Here is a 14,585-nt window from a genome sequence, read left to right as displayed (position 1 = left end):
GCAATCCCTATCAAACTACCAATGGCATTTTTCACAGAACTGGAACAAAAAATTTCACAATTTGTATGGAAACACAAAAGGCCCTGAATAGCCAAAGCAATCTTGAGAAAGAAAAATGGAGCTGGAAGAATCAGGCTCTCAGACTTCAGACTTTACTACAAAGTTACAGTAATCAAGACAGTATGGTACTGGCACAGAAACAGAAATATAGATCAATGGAACAGGATAGAAAGGCCAGAGATAAACCCATGCACATATGGTCACCTTATTTTTGATAAAGGAGGCAAGAATATACAGTGGAGAAAAGACAGCCTCTTCAATAAGTGGTGCTGGGGAAACTGGACAGCTACATGTAAAAGAATGAAATTAGAAAACTCCCTAACACCATACACAAAAATAAACTACAGCTGGCTTAAAGACCTAAATGTAAGGCCAGACACCATGTTTTAGAGGAAAACATAGGCTGAACACTCTATGACATAAATCACAGCAAGATCCTTTTTGACCCACCTCCTAGAGAAATGGAAATAAAAACAAAAATAAACAAACGGGACCTAAGGAAACTTAAAAGCTTTTGCACAACAAAGGAAAACATAAACAAGATGGAAAGAACCCTCTGAATGGGAGAAAATATTTGCCCATGAAGCAACTGACAAAGGATTAATCTCCAAAATTTACAAGCAGCTCATGCAGCTCAATATCAAAAAAAACAACCCAATCCAAAAATGGGCAGAAAACCTAAATAGACATTTCTCCAAAGATATACAGATTGCCAACAAACACATGAAAGGATGCTCAACACCACTAATCATCAGAGAAATGCAAATCAAAACTACAATGAGGTATCACCTCATACCAGTCAGAATGGCCATCATCGAAAAATCTATAAACAATAAATGCTGGAGAGGGTGTGGAGAAAAGGGAACCCTCTTGCACTGTTGGTTGGAATTTAATGGAAACAGCCACTATGGAGAACAGTATGGAGGTTCCTTAAAAAAGTAAATGTAGAACTACCATATAACCTAGCAATCCCACTACTGGGCATATACCCTGAGAAAACCATAATTCAAAAAGAGTCATGTACCACAATGTTCACTGCAGCACTATTTACAATAGCTAGGACATGGAAGCAACCTAAGTGTCCATCGACAGATGAATGGATAGAGAAGATGTGGCACATACATACAATGGAATATTACTCAACCATAAAAAGAAACGAAATTGAGTTATTTGTAGTGAGGTGGATGGACCTAGAGTCTGTCATACAGAGTGAAGTAAGTCAGAAAGTGAAAAACAAATACCGTATGCTAACACATATATATGGAATTTTAAAAAAATGGTTCTGAACAACCTAGGGGCAGGACAGGAATAAAGACGCAGAGGTAGAGAACGGATTTGAGGACATAGGGAGGGGGAAGGGTAAGCTGGGACCAAGTGAGAGAGTGGCATGGACATATATATACTACCAAATGTAAAATAGATAGCTAGTGGGAAGCAGCTGCATAGCACAGGGAAATCAGCTCAGTGCTTTGTGACCACTTAGAGGGGTGGGATAGGGAGGGTGGGAGGGAGATGCAAGAGGGAGGGGATATGGGGATATATGTATACATATAGCTGATTCACTTTGTTATACAGCAGAAACTAACACAACATTGTAAAGCAATTATACTCCAATGAAGATGTTTTAAAAAATAAATAAAAAAGAAATGTAGGAAATAAGAATCACCAAACATCTTTAAGACCCAGCAGAATTCCTGGCTGTGTGACCACAGGAGCTCCTTGTCACCTCCCAGGTCTGGTTGACTATAAGCTTGGGAAATGAGCAAGTCATTAGTAGTGTACCCAACCACCCTTCTCTTTGCCTTCTGGTCCTCTGCCCCCTTTCTCCCTGTGTCTTCCTACTTCTTATTTGTCCCCTTATCCTATGAAAATGTATCTTCAGGAAAAATAACTGTGATTTAAATTTTAAAGAAATAAAAATCCTAGCAATTTTAGCTCACTGCCCACACAGTCAAGAGAGTGACAGTTACTAAAAATGGCATTTGGATTTTCAGATGCCCTCCCAGGACTCATATTAAGGGGGTTAGAGTATTAGTGATTTAAAGCAAGGCCATTGAAGCCAGATAGGTCTGGGTTTGCATACTGGCTTTGGTTATATACATATTACTATCTCTGTGACCAGCTAAGTAACCTTGGGCTAATTACTAGGTTTTCTCCTTATCTGCGAAATGGGGATAATAATAAAACCTGTCTTAGTGTTTCATGGGGATTAAAAAGGGATACTGCATGTAAAGTATATAGTGTTCGGCACATAAAACACATTTAGAAGTATTTGCTATTATACTGTAAGCTTTATGACAGTGACATTACATTACTGAATTACTATGGTGATATGATGTTATAGTACTTTATTATTATATTTTTATAATGGTCTCATATTATCCCACACATGTTAGACCTTTGCCTTAGACATGTTGCCTTTAGGCCTGAACTGGATGAAGAGGGCACATTTTAAATGGAACACCCATATATTAGAGAGAACACAGAAGAAAATGAATGGAGACAGTTCTGGAAATTATTGTATGAAAAGTAGTTGACAGAGTTAGGACTATTTAAACTGGAGAGTATAAGATTTATGAGGAACATAAGAAGTATCTTCAAATATGTGAACAGCTGGAAGAAATTCTGAGAGATTTGGACAAGCGCCTCGTCTTCCAGAACAAGTGGGTTTTGCATTTGTTTCTGTTAGCTGCCCAAGGGGAATTACTGCCCCCACCTTGGTTTATGATAATTTCACAGCTTGGGTATTCTTGGAACTAATGTAATGACAGACCCATGGTTACAAATTCTCCAGGGAAACTTTTTCCCCAGAGCCCAGACCAAGATAGAAAAGCATCCTTATTGCATCCCTGAGTCACTGGGAGTATTTTTCCTGATTCACTCTTTCCTTATGGTAGTCTTTCTAGCTCTATAATATTTTAAAGAGTTTTTCTTCCACAAATATTTTCTCTGATTGTCACAAGAACTTCAAGTAATAGAGATTATTGTCCCCCGGTGATTTGTCTAAGGATACACAAGTAGACAAGACAGGCCTTGAATTAATGCCTTAGGCCAGATCGTGTGATGCCAATTCTTTTGTGTGAATTGCACTCACTTCCAAGTCCCTGACACACCCCTTTCCATGCCTGTAAGCTAATATCCTTAGTTGTCTCCTTCAGAAGCTCTAGGTCTCTAAAACAGAGTCTCTGCTCTTACTTGCTGTGTCTGACTGAAACACATCTTAGAGAAGAAGATAGCTGAAAGGAGTCCGGTGATGCTTTGTTGTATTTCATGGCTCAAAGACTATGCATTTTGTACTTGGGTGCTAGATTACAGCCACAATCAGTTATATTTGAATCACTGGACTAACCTAGAATAAGCATATTGTGGAAAATAGTAGCACCAGAGAGACAAACTGGGGCTTGGGCCCATTCTTTCAGATCTTATCAAGCTAAGTAGGATAGGGAGCAAATTTTAGTGGCCAACCAATCAGACGAGAGCAGCAATCATCACAGCAAATCAAAATTCTTGAGGTTCTTTAAATGCAGGTTTGCAAAGCAGCTTTCAGTAAGCGCATGTAAATTCCCTCCACACTCTTTTCTATGTGCCAATCTCAGGTAACTTTGCATACCCATTATAAAGGTCAGAGCACTATGTAAGGACGTAAGAGGTTGCCCTAGTTATCCGCCATAGTCTTTTTTCTGAGGCTACTTCTCTGTATAGGATAGAAAGTGCTGGCCCAGCACTGCAATACAATATCTTGGATTCATTTCTTCCATGTTGATTTCACAGAAAGGCTCTGTGTGCCAATGGGATCACTCACCCTAAGCTGGGAAATATTCATTAAAAACACTGTATCAGTCTGTTTTTACCAGCTATCACATGTATTCTTGCGATAAACACTATTACATATTTTCTCCTAGAATTCACAGAAAAATGTAATAAAATCCAGAAGTAATTAGAGGTTGCACAGAATAAAAGAGCCCATTCTGGTTAACAACAAGAGCCAGCAAATCATGTCAATAGCCCTTTCATGTCTCTGACCTTCATTATGGTGCAAATATTATGGTGTCATAAAGTGCTAATAATTACTAATGATATTACCTATTAAGGCAAAGGCAAGATGGGATATCCTCATTGTAGGAAATAAAGAGGTTTGTTTAAAATCTCATGACTTGCAAAGCAGTCATGTAATAATGACGTGAATTCCAAGATCTCAGTCATTTCTTTCCAGGGGAAAGTTATCAGAAACAAACAATATCAATAAAAGTTTTCAGTCTCAAAGAGTATAAGTGTATAAATATTATAGAAATGACTTTCAGAAGAATGATAAGCATAGTCCTATTCCATTTACCTCGGCTGAAAAACCCAACTAAAACATTAAAACACCAATTACCCCCTCTGACGGCCGGAAGTTTTATAACAGGGAGGTAGGATGACTTCAGTGAAAGTAGCTGCATTTATATGGTGGGAGCTGAGTCAGGACTTGAGCATTCATTCATGCAACCTTGCCACCTCAGCAGCTCCAAAGCCTGGCCCCTCACTTCTCTGATCCAGAGTAAAATTGTGAAGTTTGTCTATGAAGCTCTCATATGGTTTCACCCATATTTTCAACGGAACTCTCTGGTCCCACTCAGACATTTCTCAGCTCTCAAGAAAACTAATTTTTACTGAAGTGTGATGTTGGAAATAGTTTCAATATCACCTGTTTACCTCTCCTAGGGGAGTTACATTTAAACAGGAATCACAATTCTAAGCTAAACACGGAGCAGAAGAGTGTTATTTGTGTGCTATCTTCTGTGTAAGAAAATATAAAATCATAGCTGCCTGTATTTGCAAAAATAAACAATGAAAGGAAGAGACAAAAATCTAATACAAATGGTTACCTCTACAGCAAGAGAGGGAACAAGATGGAAAGGATAGGTAGAAGGCAATCCTTTTCTCAATGTGCTATGCTTTGGGATTTTGACCTTGGAAGAGAGACGTGCTGGACCCAGGTCACACCAGCTAGTGAGAATCAATTGTTAAATTTTCAAGAATTTTGTGAGCCAGTTAGTCAATAGCCATTAATAAAAATTAAATTATATAAACTTAATGTTAGATAAATTACATCAAAAATAAAGATAAATACTCAAAACTCATCAATCTGTAATTATTTTACTATTATCTATGCTACTGAGATTATTCTATCTGTATGGTAGAAATATTATATAATGATATGTGACTGCACATCTCCCAAACTCTGCATTCAGTGACATAACTTTGGTAGCTTGAAATCAGTCATGGTAATATCTAAACCACAGAAATTAGCAAAATCAGGGCTTTCATCCCAGGGAGCCAGTTGTCAAATATTTACCAGCACATTGTTACTGTGGAACCATGTTAATATTTGCATAATTTAAAAGTAAAAGTAAACTTTAAAAAGAGTAATCACTAAAAATAAAAAAGAAACGGAAATAAACAAATTTATCAAACGTATATCATTTAGCTGCCATAACAATAGAAAGAAAAATTATTTCAGGTGGCTTTAAAACACAGTGTGTGTTTTTTTTTAAACATCTTTATTGGAGTATAATTGCTTTACAATGATGTGTTAGTTTCTGCTTTATAACAAAGTGAATCAGCTATACATATAAATATATCCCCATATCTCCTCCCTCTTGCATCTCCCTCCCATCCTCCTTGGATTTATCCTGTATGGGAGTCTCTGTGCTTCCTGGACGTGATTGACTATTTCCTTTCCCATGTTAGGGAAGTTTTCAACTATAATCTCTTCAAATATTTTCTCAGTCCCTTTCTTTCTCTCTTCCTCTTCTGGGACCCCTATAATTTGAATGTTGGTACGTTTAATGTTGTCCCAGAGGTCTCTGAGACTGTCCTCAATTCTATTCATTGTTTTTTCTTTATTCTGCTCTGCAGTAGTTATTTCCACTATTTTATACTCCAGGTCACTTATCCGTTCTTCTGCCTCAGTTTTTCTGCTATTGATTCCTTCTAGAGAATTTTTAATTTCATTTATTGTGTTGTTCATCATTGTTTGTTTGCTGTTTAGTTCTTCTAGGTCCTTGTTAAACGTTTCTTGTATTTTCTCCATTCTGTTTCCAAGATTTTGGATCATCTTTACTATCATTACTCTGAATTCTTTTTCAGGTAGACCACCTATTTCCTCTTCATTTGTTTGGTCTGGTGGGTTTTTACCTTGCTCCTTTATCTGCTATGTGTTTCTCTGTCTTCTCATTTTGCTTAACTTACTGTGTTTGGGGTCTCCTTTTCGCAAGCTGCAGGTTCGTAGTTCCCACTGTTTTTGGTGTCTGCCCCTAGTGGGTAAGGTTGGTTCAGTGGGTTGTGTAGGTTTCCTGGTGGAGGGGACTGGTGCCTGTGTTCTGGTGGATGAGGCTGGGTCTTGTCTTTTTGCGGGCAGGACCACATCCGGTGGTGTGTTTTGGGATGTCTGTGACCTTATTATGATTTTAGGCAGCCTCTCTGCTAATGGGTGGGGTTGTGTTCCTGTCTTGCTAGTTGTTTGGCATGGGGTGTCCAGCACTGTAGCTTGCTGGTCGTTGAGTGGAGCTGGGTCTTAGTGTTGAGATGGAGATCTCTGGGAGAGCTTTTGCCGTTTTATATTATGTGGAGCTGGGAGGTTTCTGGTGGACCAATGTCCTGAACTCGGCTCTCCCACCTCAGAGACAGAGGCCTGACAGCCGGCCGGAGCACGAAGACCCCTGTCAGCCACACGGCTCAGAAGAAAAGGGAGAAAGAAAGAGAGAGAGAGAGAGACAGAAAGAAAAAAGAAAGAAAGAAAGAAAATTATTAAAATAAAAAATTATTAAAAATAAAAAAATTTAAAAGTCATAAAAAAAAGAAAGAAAGAAAGGAGAGACTAACCAAACCAAAAAACAAATCCACCAATGATAACAAGCGCTAAAAACTATACTAAAAAAAAAAAAGAAAGAAAAATAGACAGTCAGAACCCTAGGACAAATGGTAAAAGCAAAGCTATACAGACAAGATCACATAAAGAAGCACACACCTACACACTCACAAAAAGAGAAAAAGGAAAAAAATATATATATCTATATATAAAAAAAAAGGAAGAGAGCAACCAAATCAATAAACAAATCTACCAATGATAATAAATTCTAAATACTAAACTAAGATAAACATAAGACCAGAAACAAATTAGATGCAGAAAGCAATCCCAAGGTCTATAGTTTCTCCCAAAGTCCACTGCCTCAATTTTGGGATGATTCGTTGTCTATTCAGGTATTCCACAGATGCAGGGTACATCAAGTTGATTGTAGAGATTTAATCCGCTGCTCCTGAAACTGCTGGGAGAAATTTCCTTTTTTCTTCTTTGTTCGCACAGTTCCTGGGGTTCAGCTTTGGATTCGGACCCGCCTCTGCATGTAGGTTGCCTGAGGGCGTCTGTTCTTTGCTCAGACAGGACGGGGTTAAAGGAGCAGCTGATTCGGGGGCTCCAGCTCACTCAGGCCGGGGAGAGGGAGGAGTACGGATGCGGGGTGGGCCTGCGGCGGCAGAGACCAGCGTGACGTTGCAGCAGCCTGAAGCGCGCTGTGCGTTCTCCCAGGGAAGTTGTCACTGGATCACGGGACCCTGGCAGTGGCGGGCTGCACAGGCTCCCGGGAGGGGAGGTGTGGAGAGTGACCTGTGCTCGCACACAGGCTTCTTGGTGGCGGCAGCAGCAGCCTTAGCATCTCATGCCCGTCTCTGGGGTCCGCTCTGATAGCCGCAGCTCGCGCCTGTCTCTGGAGCTCATTTAGGCAGTGCTCTGAATCCCCTCTCCTCGCGCACCCCAAAACAATGGTCTCTTGCCTCTTCGGCAACTCCAGACTTTTTCCCGGACTCCCTCCCGGCTAGCCGTGGTGCACTAGCCCCCTTCAGGCTGTGTTCATGCAGCCAACCCCAGTCCTCTCTCTGCGATCCGACCGAAGCCCGAGCCTCAGCTCCCAGCCCCCATCCACCCTGGCGGGTGAGCAGACAAGCCTCTTGGGCTGGTGAGTGCTGCTCAGCACCGATCCTCTGTGCAGGAATCTCTCCACTTTGCCCTCCGCACCCCTGTGGCTGTGCTCTCCTCCGTGGCTCTGAAGCTTCCCCCCTCTGCCACCCGCAGTCTCCGCCCATGAAGGGGCTTCCTAGTGTGTGGAAACCTTTCCTCCTTCACAGCTCCCTCCCACTGGTGCAGGTCCCGTCCCTATTCTTTTGTTTCTGTTTTTCTTTTTCCTTTTGCCCTACCTAGGTACGTGGGGAGTTTCTTGCCTTTTGGGAGGTCTGAGGTCTTCTGCCAGCGTTCAGTAGGTGTTCTGTAGGAGTTGTTCCACATGTAAATGTATTTCTGATGTATTTGTGGGGAGTAAGGTGATTTCCATGTCTTACTCCTCCACCATCTTGAAGGTCTCCAAACACAATGTTTTGATTGTAAATTCCTACTGAAATATATCCTAAATGGAAAAAAATGCAAAGAATTCTTTATCTGCATTAAGTAGTCTTATTGCTAGTAGTAATAATTATATTGTTACTTTGAAACTATTATATATGTATGTGATAGTTTCAAAGTAACAATATAATTATTACTACTAGCATTAAGACTACTTAAACACACGTATTTATATATTTATTTTATATATATATGTTTATGTGGTATATATATGTATATATATGATAAAGCAAATAACTAAATTTCTTATTAGGAACCAAAAATTTTTGTAGCATAAAAGGAAAGACGTACAAATATAAAACCAAAAAAGTTAAGTAAAACTCTATAATCTTAAATCTAAATTGTAAATATCAGTATGAATTCATGATGTGTTTTTATCTTTCTATAAATACCTATTCCTAAGCTCTCCGCTGAATAGCTTAGAAATAATGACAATCCAGGAGAAAGAAGCAGTCTTAGCACCCAGATTATGGTCTCTAAATACCATTCCCTACTACAAAAGATTGAGTGCTATCTAGACAAATAGTTCATTCCATGTCTGGGTCAGGAAATATGCAAGATGAACCTGGGATATTGTGTTTTTTCAGAAAGCAATGAAGCTATCTAAGACTACTGAAGTAATGTCAAAATGACATAGAAACCAATTTGAAGGGACTTCTTGGTCATAGATAGAACAGTTTGAATATTTAAAAAATTTTAAATACATTAAAACTCATCAAATATATTAAATTTCATGATCTCATAATAATAACTTAAATACATTTTTTTGTAGTGAAAATAATAAAGGGAGGGGACTTCCCTGGTGATGCAGTGGTTAAGAATCTGCCTGCCAATGCAGGGGACGCCGTTTGATCCCTGGTCCAGGAAGATCCCACATGTGGCGGAGCAACTAAGCCCGTGCACCACAACTACTGAGCCTGCATGCCACAACTACTGAAGCCTGCACGCCTAGAGCCTGTGCTCTGCAACAATAGAAGCCACTGCAATGAGAAGGCCATGCACTGCAATGAAGAGTAGCCCCCGCTTGCTGCAATTAGAGAAAGCCCATGAGCGGCAATGAAGACCCAACGCAGGCAAAAAAAAAAAAAAAGAAAGAAAAAGGAAAATAATTGGGGCAGACAGGAAGTGAGTTGGGGTGGAAGCTGAGGGTCTCCTCCAACTTCCTCCTTAATCAGACCCTGTTCTTTGTGGGCCAGGTGGCATGAAGGCAGGCGGACCGGCACTTCTCTCTTCCTCTTTAGCCTTTGGCCTCTGCACCTATGTTTCTTCCCTCCATGGCTAGAGTCTTTCAGATTAGATTACCACCTATTACAAAAGGATAATATAACAACACAGGATAGAAGAGATGCATAGGGCAAAGTCAGAGGATAGAGTGCAGTGTCCATGCCTTCTCTAAGCCTGCTACTCTGCCCAAATCCCCACGTATTCAATCTGGAAGCTCTTAAATACAATTTTTAAAAGAAACTCACTGATTACCTTTAGAGAATGCTAGTGAAACAGCTAATTATTCTGAGAACTGAAAAACATAGGAAGACAGCACTTATTCTTCCTTTTCTTTATAAACTATACTATTAGGTAACAAACTGGTTAAGGCAGAAAGGATCTTTTAAAATAATTCCATCTAACAGATGCAGAAATAGTGAGCAAATTAAATATCATCAGTTTATAACCCCTAATATGATAATGGCTCTAGGACTTGAACATCAATGATTGATGAAACAGTTAAGTGAAAGGCTGATGGATTATGACACCATACATCAGATAACAAAGGATAGTGTTCTCTAAGAGATGGCAAATAAATGAGGTGAACCCTACAATTGCCACAGTTTGAGATTAGCTTGAGAGAGTTTCCAGGCCACAGGTCAGGGAGACTGAAGCCTAGTGAATCTTGGTAGATTCCTTGAGTAAAGGAGTAAAAGTACTTGGTATTATCTCAGTAGTAGAAAATAATTAGCTTTAGACTGAACACAGCTCTTGTCCTGCCTACAAGTCATAAAAAGCAAGATGTGAAAAGATTAAACTGTTTCCAAATAATTTAACTGTGTCCCAGAGCAAAGCTCAAGCATATTTATGGGAATATAAAAACATCCAGCACCCAACAAGGCAAAACTCACAATGTCTGGCATCCCACCAAGCAGGCATGCAAAGAAGCAGGAAAATATGACCCATAGTGAGGAGAAAAATCAATCAAAGCAGGCTCAAAACTGACACAGAAGTTAGAATTAGCAGACAAGCACATTAAAGCAGTTTTTATAACTGTATTCCAAATGTTCAAAAAGTTAAGTAGAGACATAGAAGGTAATTTTGAAAAGACCCAAATTAGACTTCTGCACATGAAAACTACAATGTCTGAGGTAAAAACAAACAAACAAACAACACTGGATGAGATTAAATATAGAGGAGACATTGCAGAAGAAAAGATTACTGAACTTGAAGAGATAGCAATAGAAACTATACAAAATAAAACACAAAGAGAAGAGGGAATTTTACAAAAATGATCCTTAGTGAGCTGTGGGTCAGTTCCAAGTGGTCTAATTAACATTTGTGTAATTGAAGTCCTTGAAGGAGAGAAAAGAGAGGGGTGGGAAAGAAGAAATGTTTGAAGAAATCATAGCCAAAAATTTCCCAAGTTTGATGAAAACTATAAACTATAGTTGCAAAAAGCTCAATGAACCCTAAGCATAAGAATAAAACCACATCAAAGCACATTACTGTGCTCAAAATCAGCAACAAAGGGGGAAATTTTAAAGCAGCCAGAGGGGAGGAAAAAAGGTATGTTATGTACTGAGAAAAAAATAAGGATGATGGCAATTTTCTCATTGGAAACAAGGTAAACAAGAAAATGGTGAGTAACATCTTTAAAGTAGTGAAAGAAAAAACCATCATCCTCGAATTCTATATGCAGCAAAAATATAGTAAACATAGCTATCATTCTCAAAGTTTTACTCTTGCCTCTTTGTAAATCCTCCCTCCTGCTAACTCTTGTCACTCCCTTGCCCTCAGTTCCGAGGCAGTCACTGATCCTTTCTCTGTCACAGTTGATTTGTTTTCATTCTCTAGAATTTTATATAAAAGGAATCATACGGTATGTATGATTTTGTCTGACTTCTTTCACTGGACATTATTTTTTGAGATTTATCCATGTTGCGTGTATGAATGGCTCACTCCTTTTCATTGCTGAGTAGTGTTCCATTTTCTGAATATACCACAATTTATCCATTTGCCTGTCAATGGAGACTTTGAGTTGTTTCCAGTTTTGGCTATTACAAATAAAGCTGCTATGAACATTCTTCTATTACATATGACTTCCTTTCTTTTGAATAAATACCTAGGAGTGGAATGGCTGTATCATATAGTAGGTGTATATTTAGCATTTTATGAAACTGCCAAGCTATTTTTGAAAACTTCTCAATGACCTTGTAAGGTAAGAATAATTACTCCCAGAGATGAGGAAATTCAGACTCAACAATATCATGTTGATTTGCTCAACGTCACTCAGCTAGTAAGTGATAAAACCAACCAACCAACTAACAAACAAAACAAAACAAAACTTAGTTCTCCTAACTCTTCACTTACAGTAAGCTTCCATCAGCCCACAGGCATTCCTGAAAGCCTAAAGTCTCACCACTTATCTTGCCAGGATTGATAGATTGTTACTAGAGAAATAGGGGCTTGGAGACCTGCTGTTAGGACAGTGTTTCAAAATTCATTCCACGAGGGCTTCCCTGGTGGCGCAGTGGTTAGGAATCCACCTGCCAATGCAGGGGACACGGGTTAGTGCCCCGGTCCGGGAAGATCCCACATGCCGCGCAGTGGCTGGGCCCGTGTGCCACAACTACTGAGCCTGCGCGTCTGGAGCCTGTGCTCCGCAACGGGAGAGGCCACGATAATGAGAGGCCCGCGCACCGCGATGAAGAGTGGCCCCTGCTCGCCGCAACTAGAGAAAGCCCTCGCACAGAAACGAAGACCCAACACAGCCAAAAAAAAAAAAAATTCATTCCACGAAATTTTAGTCTACAAGATGATGTGTGACACAAGGGTTCCATGGCCAAGGAAGTTCGGGAACCCATTAGCCACCTCTTGTGTAAATACATCATTTCATTAAAATATGAAAGATATGAGAAATTCTGTAGTAACAAAACCCATTTATATTTGTTTAATCAACTATTTTCTAGATATATAACAATAATAAACATGTGCCAGAGATGAGATAAACTTAACAAAATTTGAGTTAGGAAAACACAAAATTAAACTTCTAGATATATAACAATAATAAACATGTGCCAGAGATGAGATAAACTTAACAAAATTTGAGTTATGAAAACTCAAAATTAAACTTAACAAAATTTGCTAGTCAGGATAACAGTACAGGCTCCTTTTACCTGGCCCCTGAGGCATCATGAAAGACACAAGCAGAGCCACAAGTCTTGAAGGAGTAAAACTCTTGCACCCAGGCATCAAAGTGAGGTTTCTATATTGATTGCCTAGATATCAGAATAAAATAGTTTAATTTTTATACTGAATTAAAACCTTTTGGAGCTTGTTAATTTCAAGCTCAGTTATTCTTTGATATTTTGAACTTCACTAAAAGAAGGAAAATCTTCAAGCCATTTCATAGCAGAAGAACAAACTGTCAAGTTGTAAGGACATGTCTTCTCTTGGGTTCCTGTAGATTATGGGGCCTCAATGCAATTAAGTGAAGTTGAAAGAGTTAAGAACGATTTATTGACTTCAATGGCCTTTGTCTGCAGGGACTAAATTCTATTAAACACTATGTTCCAAGTTGTATTTCTGTTTTAGAAACAAGACACCAAATCCTTTTTTTTTTTTTTAACATCTTTATTGGAGTATAATTGCTTTACAATGGTGTGTTAGTTTCTGCTTTATAACAAAGTGAATCAGTTATACATATACATATATCCCCATGTCTCTTCCCTGTTGCATCTCCCTCCCTCCCACCCTCCCTATCCCACCCCTCTACGTGGTCACAAAGCACCGAGCTGATCTCCCTGTGCTATGCGGCCGCTTCCCACTAGCTATCTATTTTACATTTGGTAGTGTATATATGTCCATAAGGCACCAAATCTTGATCAGACTGCCCAGGTTGTCTCTTTAACCTACTATTGTCCTTGTTTTGACTGCAATTTTTTCCTTCTATAAAGGACTTTGCCCCAAATCTAAATAGAGAGTATTGCAAAATCCAGGAAGAATTAGTTTACCAATTCTTCCTGTCCACTCACATTGTCAGTCACATCACAGAGTGATGAAGAGGTGGGCAGAAGGGTGGCAGAAGGCTGTGTAGAAAGAACCTCTTTGAGCAGGTTATTCTCCATTTGCCACTTAGATCCATTCTCTGTCTTCTCCTTCCTGCTCTGTGCCCAAGGAGGCTGACCTCCACTGACTTCATCACTCCTATTCCCTTTCCCTCTGGCTTCTGATTGGGATTAGCCAATGGGAAACACCAACAAGATATTACTTCGGGACTCCTTCTGCCACCCCCAGGGACCTTCCTTGCCTGGCTGTGCTTCAGCTGAGGTCTCCTTCCCCTCCCCTCAGCCACACTCCTGTCGGGCAATCACCCTCCCACAGCTGTACAGCTCCACTCAGGTTCTGGCTCACTTCATCTCCCCTGGTCCCGTCAGGCTTAGCAATGCTAATGGCTTCCCAGTGCTGCTAATCCTAGGCGCTTCACCATCCCCCATCTTTTCCCTTAACCCTGATCTCACCTCTGTCAATAGTCCCCTTATTAAACTTCCACCCCCTTTGGGTGTGCCAGCTGTTTCCTGCTGGTATTCTGACACATACTCCTGTTCTGATGTCAAAATTCCTACCAAATTTCTCAACATCATGTTATGGTTAAACGTTGGGATATGAAAGTCTTTCAAATTAGAAGTCCTGCTTTGAAACAGGAATCTTTTTAAATGTAGAAGTTTAACATGACTATTTGATACTAAAATGGTGGATCCTTATCTTTTTTCTCAGTGCATCTTGGGAAAGTATTCAACTAATTAGACTGGCTGTCAAAAGTGTATTTTGTCTCCTGACTTTTCAAGGTATACTCATGAAAAGTTCTGGGACATGCTGGTCCCAA

The 14,585-nt window shown here is 39.7% G+C and overlaps 1 long non-coding RNA gene across 1 annotated transcript in view; it reads left to right on the top strand.

The window, feature by feature from the left end:
• LOC309630995 overlaps window positions 1-12,489 on the top strand; it is a 279,528-nt gene extending 267,039 nt beyond the window's left edge. Inside the window, exon 2 of the long non-coding RNA XR_014245991.1 lies at window positions 12,411-12,489. This is a non-coding gene — a long non-coding RNA (uncharacterized lncRNA). The remainder of the gene's footprint in view (window positions 1-12,410) is intronic.
• Window positions 12,490-14,585: the final 2,096 nt, after the last annotated feature.

Source organism: Balaenoptera borealis (assembly GCF_965194805.1).
Source record: "Balaenoptera borealis genome assembly, chromosome: 6".
Lineage (NCBI taxonomy): Eukaryota > Metazoa > Chordata > Mammalia > Artiodactyla > Balaenopteridae > Balaenoptera > Balaenoptera borealis.
Note: the sequence above shows the minus strand (reverse complement) of the source record. Positions and strands in the feature narration are given on the sequence as shown.